Genomic DNA, 18,200 nt, shown 5'->3' with positions numbered 1-18,200 from the left:
GGTCTCTTCAGAGCCTTTTCCTCTCCATGCTGAGCAGCCCCAACTCTCTTAGCCTGTCTCTGTAGGACAGGTGCATCTTTGTGGCCTCCTCTGGACCTGCTGCCACCATTCCATCACCTTGTGCTGAGGACACCAGGACTGGACACAGTGCTACAGGTAGAGTCTCAGCAGAGCAGAGCAGAAGGGCAGAATCATCCCCCTTGGCCTGCTGGCCATGTTGTTTTTGATGAATCCCAGGAGGTGGTTGGCTTTTTGGGCTACCAGTGGCCATTGCCTGCTCAGATCAAACACCCAACAAGAAGCTCACATTGAACACCCAACAAGAAGCTCACATCGACCACCCAACAAGAAGAGCTCACATTGAACACCCAACAAGAAGCCCTCAGCTTCTCCCAAGTCCTTCTCTGCAGGGCTACTCTCAGTCCACTCATCACCCAGCCTGGCTTCGTGCTTGGGGTTGCCCTGAGCTGGAAAAGATGGGAAAAAACCTGGGATGATCCCATCAGAAGGGCTGACCCAAAGCCTCTACCTAAGGTGCTCTCTAGGACCTAATTCAATGAACACAGGGATGTGTTGAGATGAACAAACCCCCAGCGTTTTTGTACACTAAAAATTCCTTTCATGGCCCAAAATAGACCACATCAGACGAGCTGCCTCCCTCTCCCAGGGGGGACAACTTCTGGCTTTTAATGGTTTCCCCCCAAAAAAGGTTGCCTATTACTCTCCTCAGTCTTATCTATCTCTCTGTTGTGCTGAACTCCAATGCTTCTGGTTAGCTGATGTTCCTCACACCAGGGTTGCTTGGAAGTAGCAGGTACTTTGTTATAGCTTATTAACACTCACCTGGTTTAAGAGGAACAAAACAAAATACCAAAACAAACAAACAACTCCACCCCCCCCAAAAAAAAACCCCAACCAACCAAAAAAAAAAAACCCAAACCCAGCACTTTTAGGGGCGAAAAGCAATGTTGTGGTTCACCAACCCTGGAGGTGTTCAGCAGACATCTGGATGTGGCACTTTGGGCTATGGTTTAATGGCCACCAAGGTGGAGTTTCATTTGGAGTACTGCATCCAGTTCTGGAGCTCCCATTACAAGAAGGATGTGGAGATGCTGGAGCATGTCCAAAGAAGGGCCACAAGGATGCTCAGAGGGCTGCATCACCTCTGCTATGAGGACAGACTGAAAGAGTTGGGGCTGTTCACTCTGGAGAAGAGGAGGCTCCCAGGTGACCTTCTTGTGGCCTTCCAGGATCTGAAGGGGGGCTAGAAAAGAGCTGGGGAGGGACTTCTTAGGCTCTCAGGGAGTGACAGGACTGGGGGGAATGGAGCGAAGCTGCAGGTAGGGAGATTCAGGCTGGACGTGAGGAGGAAGTTGTTCAGCATGAGAGTGGTGGTCATTGGTCACAAGAGTGGTTTTGGTCATGGTGTGCCTGGTGCCAGGATACTGTGGGCTGGCAGATCTGTCACTTTGTGAGGTCTCATGACCAGGGGAAAGGAAACTGGAGATGTCCTCATCCACCCTGTCTGGGGAGAAACCTCAGTCTCAGCTTCTGGGCATAGGGTGTTGTGACACCATCCTGTCCCCCCATGATGCCACCCTTCAAGGAAACCATCTGAGCTGCCCTTCCCCTTCCCAAAAAGCCTCTGCAGGGGAGGAGCTGCTGAACTTCATCTTCCCATGGTCACCAGTCCCACAGCAGCCATTCTAGTCCCAACAGTCCCAGGTCCCAGCTGTCCTTGTGGGTCATGATACAGCTGTAGGAAACAGGGGACAGAAAAACCCTGCAGGATAAGGTTTGTTGCAGCTGGATGAGACCAATCATCTTCTCTAGACCCTTTACCAGATTCATTGCCTTTCTCTGGACCTCTTCCAACATCTCAATGCCTATCTTGGAGTGAGGGGCCCAAAACTGAACCTAGGATTCAAGGCATGGCCTCACCAGTGCTGAGTCCAGGGGGACAGATCCTGCCAACATGTGTGTATGTGCAAGAAGGATTCTCCTCTTTCCCCCACCACTTTCTCTGCACTCTACCAGCAAGCCCATGTGGGTTGATGACCCCATAAAGCCATAACCAGCCTCATCTAGGATTAACAGGACACACAGCAGAGGAAAGAGGTTGGAACAAGGTGGAGTCCCCATCCCCAGAGGTGTTTCAGAGCTGTGTAGATGTGGTGCTGAGGGCCATGGTGTGGTGGTGACCTGTCAGTGCTGGGTTAAGAGTTGGGCTCGGTGATGCTGAGGGTGCAAAGCTGTGTAGATGTGGTGCTGAGGGCCATGGTTTGGTGGTGACCTGGCAGTGCTGGGTTAAGAGTTTGGCTCGGTGATGCTGAGGGTGCAAAGCTGTGTAGATGTGGTGCTGAGGGCCATGGTTTGGTGGTGACCTGGCAGTGCTGGGTTAAGAGTTTGGCTCGGTGATGCTGAGGGTGCAAAGCTGTGTAGATGTGGTGCTGAGGGCCATGGTTTGGTGGTGACCTGGCAGTGCTGGGTTAAGAGTTTGGCTCGGTGATGCTGAGGGTGCAAAGCTGTGTAGATGTGGTGCTGAGGGCCATGGTTTGGTGGTGACCTGTCAGTGCTGGGTTAAGAGCTGAGCTCAGTGATGCTGGAGGTGCAAAGCTGTGTGGATGTGGTGCTGAGGGCCATGGTTTGGTGGTGACCTGTCAGTGCTGGGTTAAGAGCTGGGCTCAGTGATGCTGGAGGTGCAAAGCTGTGTGGATGTGGTGCTGAGGGCCATGGTTTGGTGGTGACCTGGCAGTGTTGGGCTAAGAGTTGCACTCAATGCTGGAGGTCTTTTCCAACCTGGATGATTCCACGGTTCTATGTGCAAACACACACACACACACACACATGCACACAAGTCACACCCCTCCATTGCCACCTCTGTGACCAGCTGAACTCACCCAACACACCAGCAGCGCTCCCGGTGACGGCAGCCACCCCACGGGGTGACTTTATCGCTGACAAGCCAGTCCCGGCCCCAGTCAATAGCCTGTGTTTACACTTCAGGTGACACTATCTGCCCTCTGAGCAGGGCAGGAGGACCTTGCCTGCCAAATTTCCTTCAGCTTTCAAGTTTATCTAAACACAGGTTTCAGAGCTGGGAAGGCAACGAGACGCATGCTAATGACCCACCACCGAGAGCCCAAGGAGCTATCAGCAAGTTTATTTTCCTTTCTTGGCTTTATCTCCTCTTGGCAGGGAGGTTTTCCAGCCCTCCCAGTAAGGAAAAAAGTTCCATCCTGCCACCACATCCCTCTCCCCACCTCCACCTACCCCCAGTATCCCCTTGTATGGGTTAGGACACCAACAGTCACTTTGAGTGACTTGGAGCATCTCATAAGGGATAGTCTCCGAGCAGCCAAAGTCAGGCTGAGGGAATTCCTGCACCGTGGATCATAGAATGATACAATGGTTTGGGTTCTGTGCTCTGGTGTTGAGCTTTTCCAGGTTAGAATCACAGAATGGTTCAGGTTGGAAGGGTCTCCAGAAAGATCATCTCATTCCGACCCCCCAGCCATGGAGAAGGACACCTTCCACTAGACCAGGTTGCTTGAGGTCTCATCCCACCTGGCCTTCAACATCTTCAGGAAGGGAGTATCCACAATCTGCCTGGGCAACCTGTTCCATCCCTGCATTCGCCAGTCTGCCCACATCCCTGATCCCTCCAGCACAAGAGCTGAAGTCAGTCCTTTGCCAGCCTTCCCTAGGCACTGAACCCCAGGCCAGACCCTCACCATCCTCCCCTGGGCACTAGAGCTCAGGTCAGACCCTCTCCAGCCTTCCCTGGGCACCAGAGCTGAGGCCAGACCTTCATCAGCCTCTCTAGGCACTGAAGCTGAGACCAGCCCTTCAGCAGCCTCTCTGGGCACTGGACCTGAGGCCAGCCCTGTATCAGTCTCCCTTGCACCTAAGGCCAGCCCTTTATCAACCTCCTCAGGCACTGGACCTGTGCCAACCCTTCATCAGCCTGCCCCGGGCATCAGAAGCAGAGACAGGTTGCTCAGGGCAGCTCTCAGGTGCTCACCACCCCCAGAGGCTGGCCTGTGGACACTGCTCAGCATCCCCAGGGCAGGCAGCTCAGCCCAGGCTCTTGCTCTCTGCTGTCTAATTATGGCTTTGGGGGCTGCTAATGGTGTTGCTGGTGTCAGTCTTCTACTCGTTAATTATAACCAATTTGTTTGGGATGCCTTCCCAGTTTTCCTCTGTAATTGCTCTCCACCGTTCCCTGGTGGCCGTGACTCAGCAGAAACTCCACAGTTTCACTCGAGGATGATGATCTTACTCTTTGTCTCTCTTGCCAAGAGTGGCTGAGGACAACACAGCTCAGCTACTGCTCCCACCCCACCACTGGCCACAGGCCAGCTTGGAGTGAGTGAGAGGTTTGGGAACCACAGGATGGTGGGGATGTGGGGTTGGAATGGGTGGGTGGTTGGATGAGAGGGATGGAGGGAAGGATGTGGGGTGATGGAAGCCTTGCTACACATCTCATTGTCCCCAGATGTGGCATTGCCTGTGTTCAGACCTGAGGATTCTCATGAGCAACTCGGTGGACTCAGAGCTGCCACCCACAAACCATGAGGGAATCCTGCCCAAACAATTCCAATCATAGAATCAACCAGGTTGGAAGAGACCTCCAAGCTCACCCAGTCCAACCTAGCACCCAGCCCTGTCCAGTCAACCAGACCATGGCACTAAGTGCCTCATCCAGGCTTTTCTTGAACACCTCCAGTGACTCCACCACCTCCCTGGGCAGCCCATTCCAAAGGCAAATAACAATCACAGAATGATTAAGGTTGGAAAAGCCCTCCAGGATCATCAAGTCCAACCATCAACCCAACACCAGCACGACCATTGAAGCAAGTCCTGACGTGCCACGGCCACACACTTTTTGAACACCTCCAGGGGCAGTGACTCCACCACAGAATCCCACAATTGTCCCAAGTGGAAAAGACCTTCAAGTCCAACCATTAACCTAACACTGACAAGTCCTTCATCTCTCTAAGGACTACATCTACACGACTCTTAGACACCTCCAGGGATGCAGCCTGGGCAGCCTGTCCCAGTGCCTTCCAACCCTCATGGTTCTCTGACTCAGTGATTCCATAATTCCATGATTTTATTAATTTATGGTTCCATGCCTCTACAAACCCTGAAGAAGTTTGCTCTTATTCTCTTCCCAGCATGGACTGGGGAAGTTATTTGAAGTTATTTGGAAAGGGAGGACTTCACTTCACCCCAACAGCTCTTCAAGTAGCCCAATCCACACATCAGAGTCTATTTGCACTTCAGAGAAGTGGGAGGTATGAAATCAGCCTCTGGCCAAGATAGTCATTGGATAAACAGGAGCTGTTGACTCCTACTTGAGAGTGGTGATAGCCAGGGAAAAGAAAACAGCCCTGCAGTGTCATGACCAACCTGACACAACATGTTTTAGGTCTGGAGAAGAAAAAAAAAACCCACACCAACCAAACAACACAGCTCTGAGAGTTCATGACTGCAGGAGGGTAGTTGGCAGGGTCAGGCTCTGAAAGCAGAGATGGATGTTCCTCCTGCTCTTTCACTACCAGTCTAAACCCTGCTCTGCTCCTCTGCCAGCACCTTAGAATCATAGAATCACAGGATATTTGGGTTGGAAAGGCTCCCTGAGATCATTGAGTCCAACCATCAAGCTAAGACCACCATGGTCACTAAATCGTGTCCCGAAGTGCTGCGTCCAGGCACGTCTTGAACAGCTCCAGGGATGGAGCTCCCACCACCTCCCTGGGCAATCTGTTCATCCTAGAATCATAGAATCACAGCTTGCATCAGGTTGGAAGGCACCCTTGAAGGTCATCTTGTCAACCTCCACCCTGCAGGTGGCAGGGACATTCCCAACTAGATCTGGATGCTCAGGACATCAGCAAGTTTGACCTAGGTAGTCAAACTTGATGGTGCTTCCACCACCTCTCTGGGCAACCTGTTCCACCATTTCATCACCCTCATTATGACCAACTTCCTCATATGTTCACTTTCTTCCCATGCCCTTGATCCTGAAGCAGCTCCCACATCCAGGGCTCCCTAGATTCACAGGATCATTTTGGTTGGAAAAGACCTTTAAGATCCTTGACTCCAACCATTATCTAACTCTACCAAGTCTCAACAGCATCACAGCAGCATCAACAAGGCAGGAGCTGTAGCACCAGCAGTAGGGGACAGAGGATAATCTGCAGCCAAAACTTGCTCATGGTGGATCTCCATCTTTCTGGGTCCTACACAGCTGGAATCTGCATTGCAGCTCTGCACAGAGGCAGCAAGGTGAAAGGTGATGAGACCCCATCCTGGGGTGCCCAGGGAGGTGGGAGCTGCCCCATCCCTGGAACCATTCTAGGTCAGGTCGTTTAGGGCTCTGAGCAACCTGCTATGGTTGCAGATGTCTCTCCTGGCTGCAAGTGGTTAGAACTAGATGAGTTTTGAGATCCCTTCCCACTCAAACCAGTCTGGGATTCTATAATCCTATGATTCTAGGTCTGCACAGCTCCTCTCACTCCTGACCAAACCCAAGGATTAATGAAATTTATGAGTCAGTGCAAGCAAAAGAAGCTGTTTTCAGCTGACTTCACTCACCACTTCCTCTCCTCACATCCATCTCTCCCAGCAGCTCCCACTTATCTTCTCCCTGGAGTGGTGCCCACCCTCCCCAGCCCGATATGGCTCTGTCACTGCTGGGCTGGAGCATTCAGCACCAGCTTTGCTGCTGGTCTGCTCACTCTCTCACCCACTCAAGCACTCTCAAGTTGTTCTCTGTGACTAATCAAATGTCAAAACAAGCTGCCCCTGAGAGTTCTGAGAGCTTCTGAGCAAGAGAACATCTACCACTGATACACCCGAGTGGCTGGGGCTCAGCCTAGGATGGGCAGCAGCCACCTCTCCATACTGGTTTCAGTTGGAGGAAGTTATCTGCTGGGTGGGAGCTATTTTGTGGTCCCTCTTTGGAAGAATAATGGCTGTAGGAACCTGTGGTAGTGACCCTACCACTTACCCAAAACCAGCATTGTCATGTCACTTGGGAACAAGGCTCTTTCCAATCCCACTGATGGAAAAGAGAGCAGGAAGTACCTCTCCATCCCAACATGTCCTGCTCCTCAGCTAATCAAACCATGGCTTATAGCCCAACTCTAAATTATGTCCTTTATTGAGCTTTCAGTGTTGAGAACTGACCACTTCTGAGCCACCCAGAAGTTCAGGAGTCTCCAAGAAAGGCAGCAGGGACTTTTTGGTTCCCCAAAGCAAGGTGCAGCAACCCCAGAGCCCCCTGATTCACCATTGGCCAGGTCAAACTCACAACTGAACAGTCTCCTTCTCTGGGGACTTTCAAGGCCTGTCTGGATGTGTTCCTCTGTGACCTGAGCTAGATTGTGTGGTCCTGCTCTGGCAGGGGGATTGGATTTGATGATCTCTTTGGGTTCCTTCCCCTGACATCCTATGACCCTGTGATCCAGAAGGAGATCAGGACCTTGTGTAAAGGACAATTTTGACTTCAGAGCTTCTTGGCAGGCCCCCCCCTGCAGCTCAGAAATCAAAGTTGTTCTGCACACAGGTGTCTGCTCTCCCATGGCCAAGACTGCCCATCACTGGGCATGTGATTTTGTGAAGAGTCAAGCAAAGAGGAGCTTCAGGAAGGTCATGGAAGTCCTGCACCTGGGGAAGAACAACCTCCTGCACCAGGATGGGTGAGGACTGACCTGCTGGGAAGCAGCTCTGTAGAGAAAGACCTGGAAGTGTTGCTGGGCAGCAAGGTCACCATGAGCCAGCAATGTGCCCCTCGAGGCCAAGAAGGCAAATGATCTCCTGTGTGTTTTACTGGGAACGATGGGTGGACTCTTCATTTTCCTCCTCTTCCTTTAGCTTCCTGCCTTGATGAAACCTCTCACATGTCCTTGCAGGCAGCACATAATTGCTGCCCCCTTTGCTGGGAGCCCAGCTCTTTGCCGCAGCAGAACAAGCCCTTTGTGGAACCTCCAGCTCCCAGCTGGCTCCTTCCTAGGGCTGGAGTGCACAATGCTGGAGCTCAGCCAGCATGTCCAGGCATCCCATATCCCACACTGTGCTTTTCATCCCACCCTGGGTGGGACAGGGAGATGGGACCATTCTACTGAGGCAGGCATGGGGGGATTCTTCTGACCCCTTCCTTTGGCCAGGGGATGCTCCAGGGTGGGAGATGGGGGGTACCCAGGATGTGGACCTTTGCAGAGTCCCAAAATCCCAGCATAGTGGGAGTTGGAAAGGACCTCTGGAGATCTTCCAGCAGCTTGCCCAGGATTACAGTGGGCATGTGGGTCTGGAAGCTCTCCAGAGAAGGAGACTCCCCAGCATCTCTGGACAGTCTGTCCCCAGCTTTCTTGTTAGCTCTTCAAGCTCTAAAAGGCCACCAGAAAGTCTCCCTGGAGCCTTCTCTCCTCCAGGCTGAACAGCCCCAACTCTCTCAGCCTGGCCTCATAGCAGAGCCCTTCCAGCCCTCCCAGCATGGCTGTGGCCTCCTCTGGCCCCGCTCCATCAGGTCCATGTCTCTGCTGTGCTGAGGACACCAGAGCTGGCCCCAGCACTACAGGTGGGGTCTCAACAGATGGAACAGAGAGGCAGAATCTCCTCCCTCCACCTGCTTACCTAAAGATCTTGCTTAACCCTTCCCCCACCAAGCACTGGTTGGTGGAGAGGGGGAGGCAGTGCTTGTTTCAGTACCCATCCTCCTGCTGGCCGCTGGGCCGGGCGGGCACGATGCCCGCTGCCATGGTGGTGAGGAGACAGGCAGGGGCTTTGTCCCAAGCCTGGAGAGAGAAGGAGAAGGCTGTGGGTTTGTTTTCAGAGAAATGAATGGATGTCAGTGTCTGACCAACACTCAGGAGAAGGGCAGTCAGGGTGGATTTGGCAGGAGGTCTGACACTTGTCAGCTCTGGCTGCTGACGGGCGGAGCGCAGCCAGCTCTGGGGAGGGGATGACGCGCGGGGTTGTGCTGGGCAGAATGGGTGGCAACGGAAGATCAAGCGAATGCTTGGGCTGGCTACATCATGGAGGACTTTGTCAGCTTGCTGGAAAGTTTGAGAAGAGCTTCACGCTCTTTGGAGACAGCCAAAGCCACTGCCTGGAGCTGGGATGAGAACACAACAGCAGAGGAGGGGTGGGTGTGGGGTTGGGAGCGGCAGAAGCACGGAGGTGGCAACCCTGATGAGCATCAGGCATCAGTGGTGGCCCCGAAAAGGAAACTGCCCATCTGAGGAGGAGAAGCATAGGGTTGTTCTGCTTGAAAAAGGCCTCTATGATCTTTGAGTCAAAAAATGTTCCACTTGGAGGGGCTTTGCTGCAGGCATGGACCTGCTGGACCCATGGGGAAGGGCAGTTCAGGGGCACAGGTGGTGTTTGGGGCAGGGCATGGTCCCGTCCAGCTCATGGGCAGGCATGGGAATCGTAGAACCATGGAATGATTTGGGTGGGAAGGGATGTTTAAAGATCATCAGGTGCAATTCCCTGCAGTCAGCAGGGATAGCTGCAGCTAGAGCAGGTTGCTCAGAGCCCCATACAACCTGTCCTGCAGTGGTGCTGGGCATGTAGCATCTCCCACCTCTCTGGGCAGCCTGGGACAGGCTCTCATCACCCTCAGTGTCCAACATTTCTCCCTTCTCTCCAGTCTGAATCTCCCTTTTTTGAGTTAAAACCATCACCCCTTGTCCCACCTTTACACTCCTTGATAGAGTCCTCATCTTTCTTCTTGATCCCTTCAAGCACTGAAAGCCCACTAGAAGGCCTCCCTGAAGCCTTCTCTTCTCCAGGCTGAACAACCTCAACTCTCTCAGCCTGGCCTCACAGCAGAGGGCTTCCATCCCTCCCAGCACTGCTGTGGCCTCCTCTGGCCCCACCTCAACAGGTCCATGTCTCTGCTGTGCTGAGGCTTCCAGAGCTGGCCCAGCACTGTAGGTGGGGTCTTAGCAAAGCAGGGCAGAGGGGCAGTAATCCATTCCCTCCACCTGCTGTCTGCTCTGCTGGGACTCAGTCCAGGGTGTGACACCCGAGGTTGCCATGTCTAGGGTCCGCAAGGTGATGCTGCACCAGAAGGTGAGGTCCCAGGCTGTGAAACAGCTCTGACCCACCAGCCCAGACCATCTCCAGATGAATCATGTCAGGAATGGAGTCACTCATCCACCTCTCTCAAAGAGCAGTATTTGCCTCTCCTAGGGCTGCTTTGGAGCAGGTCATTAGGAGACAGGACTTTCCAGGGAGTATTAGAACTTGCCATGGTGAGAAGGGCATGATGCAGGCACAGCTGCAGGGCAGATTCTTGCTTTTCTCCTGGGGAAGGATTTCCTCCAAGACATGTCAAAACCCTGACTTGAAGATGCTTTGTGCTGCTTCGAGTCCTTCAAGCTCAGAGAGATGCTTCGGTCTGGCTTTGCTATGGTCTGGGTGGCCCTTGAGGAAGGGCTTGGTAAGCTCCACCTAACACCTAATGAGTGTTTGCCTGCTTGGCTGGGCAATTTGGCCTGATGGGCAGCCTTTGCTCAGCAGCTGGCCCAGTCTGGGAGAGATAAGGGTGTTGAAGGCCATCTCCAAGGCGGGATGACAGAGCTGTTTGCAGGCAGCTCCTCTGATCTGCCCAGCTTTGCTCTTCCTCCCCAAGCAACCATTAAGAAAGCCCAGTCATTACTGGGTGCTTTTCCACGCAGACACTTCACAGCTTCTCCAAAGTCAAAGGAGCAAGGCAGGAGGTGACGTGCTTCACCCCAACTTGTGCAACGAGTCCATGGGCAGAGCCAGAAACCAAACCCACACCTAATCACTGGGTCACAGCTCACTTGGTGCTCAAGCTCAGAACCTGGCCCTGGGCCAGCCTGGAGCCTCTGTGCAAGCCCACAGGGCCATGGTGCTTGCAGGCACAGGCTGGGACATGCTCACCTCCAAGCTGGCCAGGTGTTTCCCTGTGCTGGGACCAAGTCCTCAGAAGTCTTGCTCTCCTTTGGACAGCTTTCATCTGGGTGTTGTGGGCTGTTCCTGGCTTCATACAGTGGATGCATGGAGGAGGCCGAGGAAGATCAAGCTGGTCCTGGTTCAAATTCATAGACTCACAGAATGTCAGTGACTGGAAGCGACCTCCAAAGCTCATCCAGTTCAATCTCCCTGCCAGAGCAGGATCTCCTATACCAGATCACACATCCAGGAAGGTTTTGAATATCTCCAGAGAGGGAGACTCCACAGCCCCCCTGGGCAGCCTGCTCCAGTGCTCTGTCACCCTCACAGGGAAAATTCCTCCTCCTGTTTACATGAAACTTCCTACTCCTCAGCTTCCACCCCTTGCCTCTTGTGCTCTTTTGTCATTGGGCATCACTGAGCAGAGCCTGGCTCCAGCCTCCTGGCACTCACCTTTACATCTTTATAACCACTGATGAGATCACCTCTCAGTCTCCTTTCCAAGCAGCACAGCCCCAGCTCCCTCAGTCTCTCCTCCTAAGAGAGATGTTCCATTCCCTTCGTCATCTCTGTGGCTATACTCATGGCTTGCTCTCCATCAAGGACTTGTTTAACCTTCTGCAGCACCTACAGACACCTGAGGGTAGAGAGGTGGGTGATGCCCCATGCCTGGAACCATTGCAGGTCAGGTTGCTTGGGGCCCTGAGCAACCTGCTGCTGTTGCAGATGTCCCTGTTGAGTTCCAGTGGGGGGTGTTTGGACATGATGGATGTTAAAGGTTCCTTCCCACCCAAAGTCTTTTATCATTCAGTGATTTTCCTGGGATGTTCGTAATGATGGAGTCAAAAGGGACCTGATGAGGGTCATTGCTGACTACCTCTGGGACATAGAATCATAGAATCAACCAGGTTGGAAGAGACCTCCAAGATCATCCCAGTCCAATCTATCACCCAGCCCTAGCCAGTCATCTAGACCATGTCATCAATCCCTCTATTGGTGTAGAGATGGTCAGAACTTAGAATTGTAGAATCATGGAATGGTTTGGGTTGGAAGGGACCTCTAAAGGTCATCTAGTCCAACCCCAACTAGATCAATTTGCTCAAGCCTAACTTCAAATGTCTTCAGGGATGGGAGCTTCCATCACCTCTTTGGGCAATCTGTCCCAGTGTTCCACCACCCTCATGGTGGAGAACTTCTTCCCAATCTCATCCTTGCACACACAAGCTTCAGGGTGTGTTGAGTGAGTGAGCCACGATGCATCTGAAGACACACCAGGGAGGAGAAAGGTCTATTTATTTGAAGGATGCCTGGTGACCTTCTGGAGGCAAGGGAGATAAATGCTGGGCTGGGTGGCATTGTTGTCCCTCGAACCAAGAAATGGGAACATTCATCAGCCAGCCACTCATTTATCATGGTTAGGGGGCATTCAGTTGCTGCTGTGTCATTTCCCATCTGGGCTTGTGTGCTGCAGAGGCTGCATTCAAAGCACCTTCAGTTAGATGGAGCTCCTGATAGAGACCTCTTTGAAGCAGCCACGATCCCTCAGCACAGGAGGTGGTTGTGACTGAGGCAGCCCTTGGAGAAGGGTAAGAGCTCAGGGGAGCCATCATCAACCCACCACCATCAACCACCCTGGGCTGCTGGGCTGCCTCTTTCCCCGTGAGAGCTGCCAGCATGTGGAGCTGTAACCTTGTGTGGCACAAGGGTCTTGTCCCATGCTCGTAGAGTCATGGAATCACAGAACTGTTAGTGCTGGAAAAGACCTTCAGGATCATTGGGTCCAACCATTCTCTAGCTCTACCAATGAAACACTGCAGCCCATCAGTTCACCTCCTCCCCCTTCATCCCAGGTGTTGGTGGACTCATGCAGTCACACCCAGGGGACGTTTGCTCGGTAGCCAAGACCCACATGTCCCTCCTCTTGGACTTGATGATCTGAAATGTCTCTTCCAACCAACTTCTTCTACTCGACAGCCAGCTGGTAGGTGCCAGGCTGATGTTCCTCATCCCAGTGATCCCTTCACCCAGGAGACTTGATTGTTATGCAGATGTTGTGGCAACGCCCTAGACCACATCTGCCTCCAAGGTACCTGGGCAAGGGAGAGCTGAGGCGTGCTGCTGAGAGTGGGACAAAGAAGAACAATGGCCCATGGGCATTGTCCTGGAGGTCCATGGCAATGTGGTCAGGGCTGCATGTGGATGAGGGTTGTGATGGGGAAGGGGACAGGAAGGGAGATATGAGGAGCTGAGAAGCTCCTTTCCCATCAGAGGCTGAACAGGTTATAGAATTGTAGAAGCCCAAACTGGTTTGAGTGGGAAGGGACCTTTCAAGCTCATCCAGTCCAGCCCTCTGCAGCCAACAGGGACATCTGCAACTAGAGAAGGTTGCTCAGAGTCCCAAACAACCTGAAGTGGTTCCAGGCATGGGGCATCTCAACTTTTCTGGGCAACCTGAGCCAGGATCTCACCACCCTCCCTTCTCTTCAGTGTCAATCTCCCTCTTTCAGTTCAAACCATCACTTTTTGTCCTGTCACAGCAGGCCCTGCTCAGAAATCTGTCTCCAGCTTTCTTTTTGGCCCCTTCAAGCCCTGAAAAGCCACCAGAAGTTCTCCCTGGAGCCTTCTCTTCTCCAGGCTTAACAACCCCAACTCCCTCAGCCTGTTCTGAAGCAGAGGGCTTCCAGTCCTCCTAGCATTGTTGTGTTCTCCTCTGGCCCCACTCCAACAAGTCCATGTCCTTCTTATGCTGAGGTCTTTCTCTGATGATGTATCAGAGGGAGCTGCTCCTCAGAGCCATTTATGGGATGGGGGGTGGGGGTTAACATCTGAGCAGACTCATTCCTACTTTGGCTGTTATATTAAATCATTAAAAGACATTTTTTGAACAGCTCCAAAAAGATCTCTTTTTTTGTTGTTTTTTAATGTGGCTGGTGGCTTGCTGCTCTGTGCCTGGAGAAGGCCTCTCCCAGGTTCAAAGCAGCCTGGCTTTTGATACAGCGCCTGTAATTAGGCATAATTGGAGTGAGAGCCTTCAAAGGAGCCCCAGGACTGATGGAGAGGAGGAGCTGGATGTGCTGTCACTAATCCACCGTGCCAAGGCTGTGCTGAGCTTCACCAGCCCCTCCACACCAGCACTGTCTGGACCATGCATCCATACTGGGGCTGCACCAAACCCCCCCAGCCCCTCCACACCAGCACTGTCTGGACCATGCATCCATACTGGGGCTGCACCAAACCCCCCCAGCCCCTCCACACCAGCACTGTCTGGACCATGCATCCATACTGGGGCTGCACCAAACCCCCCCAGCCCCTCCACACCAGCACTGTCTGGACCATGCATCCCTACTGGGGCTGCACCAACCCCCCCCAGCCCCTCCACACCAGCACTGTCTGGACCATGCATCCATACTGGGGCTGCACCAAACCCCCCCAGCCCCTCCACACCAGCACTGTCTGGACCACACAATCTAACCCACCATGCTGGGGCCGTACCAAACCCCCACCAACCCCTCCACACCAGCTCAACCCAAGCATGTGAAGCTGATGCTGAAGGTCTTGATGATGCCGTGGAGACTTATGGTGCAACCCTGCAGAGGAACAAGCCAGGGCAAGGATGGCTGCACTGGAGATACCACAGCTTGTCCCAACAAGATGTTGTTTGTGTGTGTGTGTGTGGAGATTAAAGTCTTCTCCTCGGTAGCAGGGAAATGCAAATGCTGATTAAACAAGCTGTTAATTGTTAAACCACATTAGTTAGGGGTAATGATCTCTGGAATGCCCTGTGCTGCTTAGAGGAAGCCAAGAGTTCTCCAGTCATGGGCTCCACAAGAGAAGGATGTGTCTTGTTTATGGCTTGTTGATGAAAACAAGCAGGAAGAAGCATGGGAATGAGGAGAAACAAGGGAGCTGGGGAAGTGTGAAATGAGAAGGCCCAGGGGAACAGCTCTGGTGGGCATGGCTTGGGTTTCATAGGGATGCCATGGAAATGAAGAGCTGCAGGTTAAGAAGGCCTGGGAGGGAGGTGGTGGGAATGGAGGGGGAGATGGTGGGGATGGAGGGGAAAATGGCAGGGATGGAAAGGGTGATGAAGGGGATGGAGAGGAAAATGGTAGAGATGGAAACCCTGGGGGCCTACAAAAAAGCTGGGGAAGGACTTTTTAGGCTATCAGGGAGTGACAGAACTAGGAGGAATGGAGCAAAGCTGAAGGTGGGGAGATTCAGCCTCAGTGAGGAGGAAGTTGTTGAGCAGGAGAGTGGTGAGAGCCTGGAATGGGTTGCCCAGGGAGGTGGTTGAGGCCCCATGGCTGGAGGTGTTTAGGGCCAGGCTGGCTGAGGCTGTGGGCAGCCTGCTCTAGGGTAGGGTGTCCCTGCCCATGGCAGGGGGGTTGGAACTGGTTGATTCTTGTGGTGCCTTCCAATCCTGACTGATTCTATGATTCTGTAAAACCAAGATGGTGGAGATGGTGGAGAGGGAGATACTGGTGATGGGGAGGAAGGTGGTGGGAATGAAGAAGATGGTAGTGGTGATAGAAAGGGAGAACCTGCAGATGAAAAAGTTGCTCTCACTGATGGAAAAGGCTGATCTGGGAGTTGTCACCCATCACAGCACCCATCAGCAGCCATCATGGTGACCCCCTTCCAGCACACTAGGATTCCCCCCCCCCAGGATTGAAGAGGACAGAAGGAAAGCAGCTCACTTCAGAACTGGGTTTGACAGCCAGGAACTTAGTGTGGCTTGGATTTTAATCCCATTTCAGCTGCTGTGCAGCTGTGATTTTAGCTCCAGCTCTGGGTCCAAATGTTCTCCAAGTGTGGAGGTTTTGGCACCAAGGTCTTGGTTTGATCCCAGCTTTCGTGGCAAATTGAGTAACATGAGGAAAGGAGAAAGAACAAGAGAAGAAAAGAAAAAACCCAAAGCCCAAACCCAACAACTAACACTTCTTCCAAAAGCAGAAAGAACCAAACCCCATTTTGGCTCCATTGGCCCTGAGAAGGAAGTTCTTTCTCTTCCAGATCTGGATCAGCCTTCCCAACAGCCTTCTTCAATTTGGGAAGTTATGAAAACAAAGCCTTGGCCCAGCAGATCTGCTGCATGTGACCATTGAGGATGTCCCCATCCCCAGTGTCACATCTCCTGCTGCTGGCACTCAAACAGATGTGTCCTTCACCCACCTTGAGGATCTCCCCATCCCCATCTTCACACAGCAGCACAGAGTCCCAGCATGGTAGGGGTTGGAAGAGACCTCTGGAGTTCATCCAGGCCAACTCTCACACCAAAGTAGATTTGCCTAGGGCAGCTTGCCCAGGATCACAAAGTCTAGGTGGGTTTGGAAGCTCTCCAGAGAAGGAGACTCCACAACCTCTCTTGGGCAGCCTGCTCCAGGGCTCCAGCACCCTCACACCAAAGAAATGCCTCCTCCTCTTTAGATGGCTCTGGTTTGAACCATCACACCAAAGAAATGCCTCCTACTGTTTAGTTGGCTCTGGTTTGAACCATCACACCAAAGAAATGCCTCCTACTGTTTAGTTGGCTCTGGTTTGAACCATCACACCAAAGAAATGCCTCCTACTGTTTAGTTGGCTCTGGTTTGAACCATCACACCAAAGAAATGCCTTCTCCTGTTTAGTTGGCTCTGGTTTGAACCATCACACCAAAGAAATGCCTTCTCCTGTTTAGTTGGCTCTGGTTTGAACCATCACACCAAAGAAATGCCTTCTCCTGTTTAGTTGGCTCTGGTTTGAACCATCACACCAAAGAAATGCCTCCTCCTCTTTAGATGGCTCTGGTTTGAACCATCACACCAAAGAAATGCCTCCTCCTCTTTAGATGGCTCTGGTTTGAACCTCCTCCTGTTTAGATGGCTCTGGTTTGAACCATCACACCAAAGAAATGCCTCCTGCTGTTTAGATGGCTCTGGTTTGAACCATCACACCAAAGAAATGCCCCCCTCCTAGGTTCCAGTTTGTGCCCATTGCCCCTTGGCCTGTTGCTGGGCACCACTGAGAAGAGTCTGGCCTCACCCTGGCCCCACATATAAAATTACACCTGCCCCCCTGCCCCCCACCTAAAGAGCATCTTTGGGGGTGCAGCAGGACATTGAGGCTGGGCACCACCTCCCACAGAGCTCCCTTCACCCCTCCACCTCATCTAAGCCCCTCATTAATCGTCTCCTCCTCAAAACTAGGTGGGAAGTTTCTCCTCATCAGCTACAAACTCTGAAATCATCAGCTGGGGAGAGAAAAAAAAAACCCAAAGAGGAAAACTAAAAGGGACTTTTGCCAGGAATTAGGTCTCTAGGAAAAAAAAAAAAATAGAAACAACCACCAAACCCAAGGAGCATGAATCTTCCAGCCTGACATGGTGCTTGCTGAGCAACCTTCAGTAGGCTTCAAGAGTTAATAAAACCAAAGGCTGCCTCGTGTCGAAGGTAATAGATTACAACCGGGTGTGTTTTACTAGCACTCAGTGTGCTCCTCCAACACCTCATACGTTAAAGCTCAGGATCTCTGGTGGAGATTAAAAGCAGATTTATCACAGATGTGCCTCAACATTACATTGGGTTGGAGCCATTAGACTCCTGGAGTTTAAAGGTTAGGCTTTAATGACTTCAAGGAAGTTGGTTCCTTGTTAAGGCTTTAAATAAGTGGTGAAGATACTAATACCCAAACAGGGCAAACTGGTTAAGAGCTGCTGGGAGGATGCAGGAGTTACCACTTCAATGTCTGCTCTTGAAATCCCTTTGAAGCAGAGACATCTCAGCCCAGTACTTTAACCCTCATGCAAATTAATAAGATGTTATTTGCTAGATGAAAGTGGTTCCTACCAAACCTCACCAGTGGTAGAGCTTTGCCACCCCATCTGCTCTCGCCAGGGTGCCCAGGGATGGGAGCCATGAGCTGAATGGGAGCCATGAACATGAATTCAGACATCAGCTGAACCCTGCTTTTCCCTGGAGGTGTTTAAGGCCAGGCTGGATGAGGCTGTGGCCAGCCTGCTCTAGGGTAGGGTGTCCCTGGGCATGGCAGGGGGGTTGGAACCAGATGATCCTTGTGGTCCCTTCTGACCCTGACTGATTCTATGATCAGCTGAACCCTGCTGCTCCCTGGAGGTGTTCAAGGCCAGGCTGGATGTGGCCTTGAGCAACCTGGACTAGTGGAAGCTGTCCCTGTCCATGGCAGGGGGCTTGGGAATAAATGAACTTTAATGTCCCTTCTAACCCAGCCCATTCTATGAATCCATGCACAAAAAGCTGCCTGGTGGCAGA

This window comes from Pogoniulus pusillus, chromosome 17 (assembly GCF_015220805.1).
Source record: "Pogoniulus pusillus isolate bPogPus1 chromosome 17, bPogPus1.pri, whole genome shotgun sequence".
NCBI classification, from domain to species: domain Eukaryota; kingdom Metazoa; phylum Chordata; class Aves; order Piciformes; family Lybiidae; genus Pogoniulus; species Pogoniulus pusillus.
The sequence above is the reverse complement of the archived record's forward strand: the minus strand, read 5'-3'. Positions refer to the sequence as shown.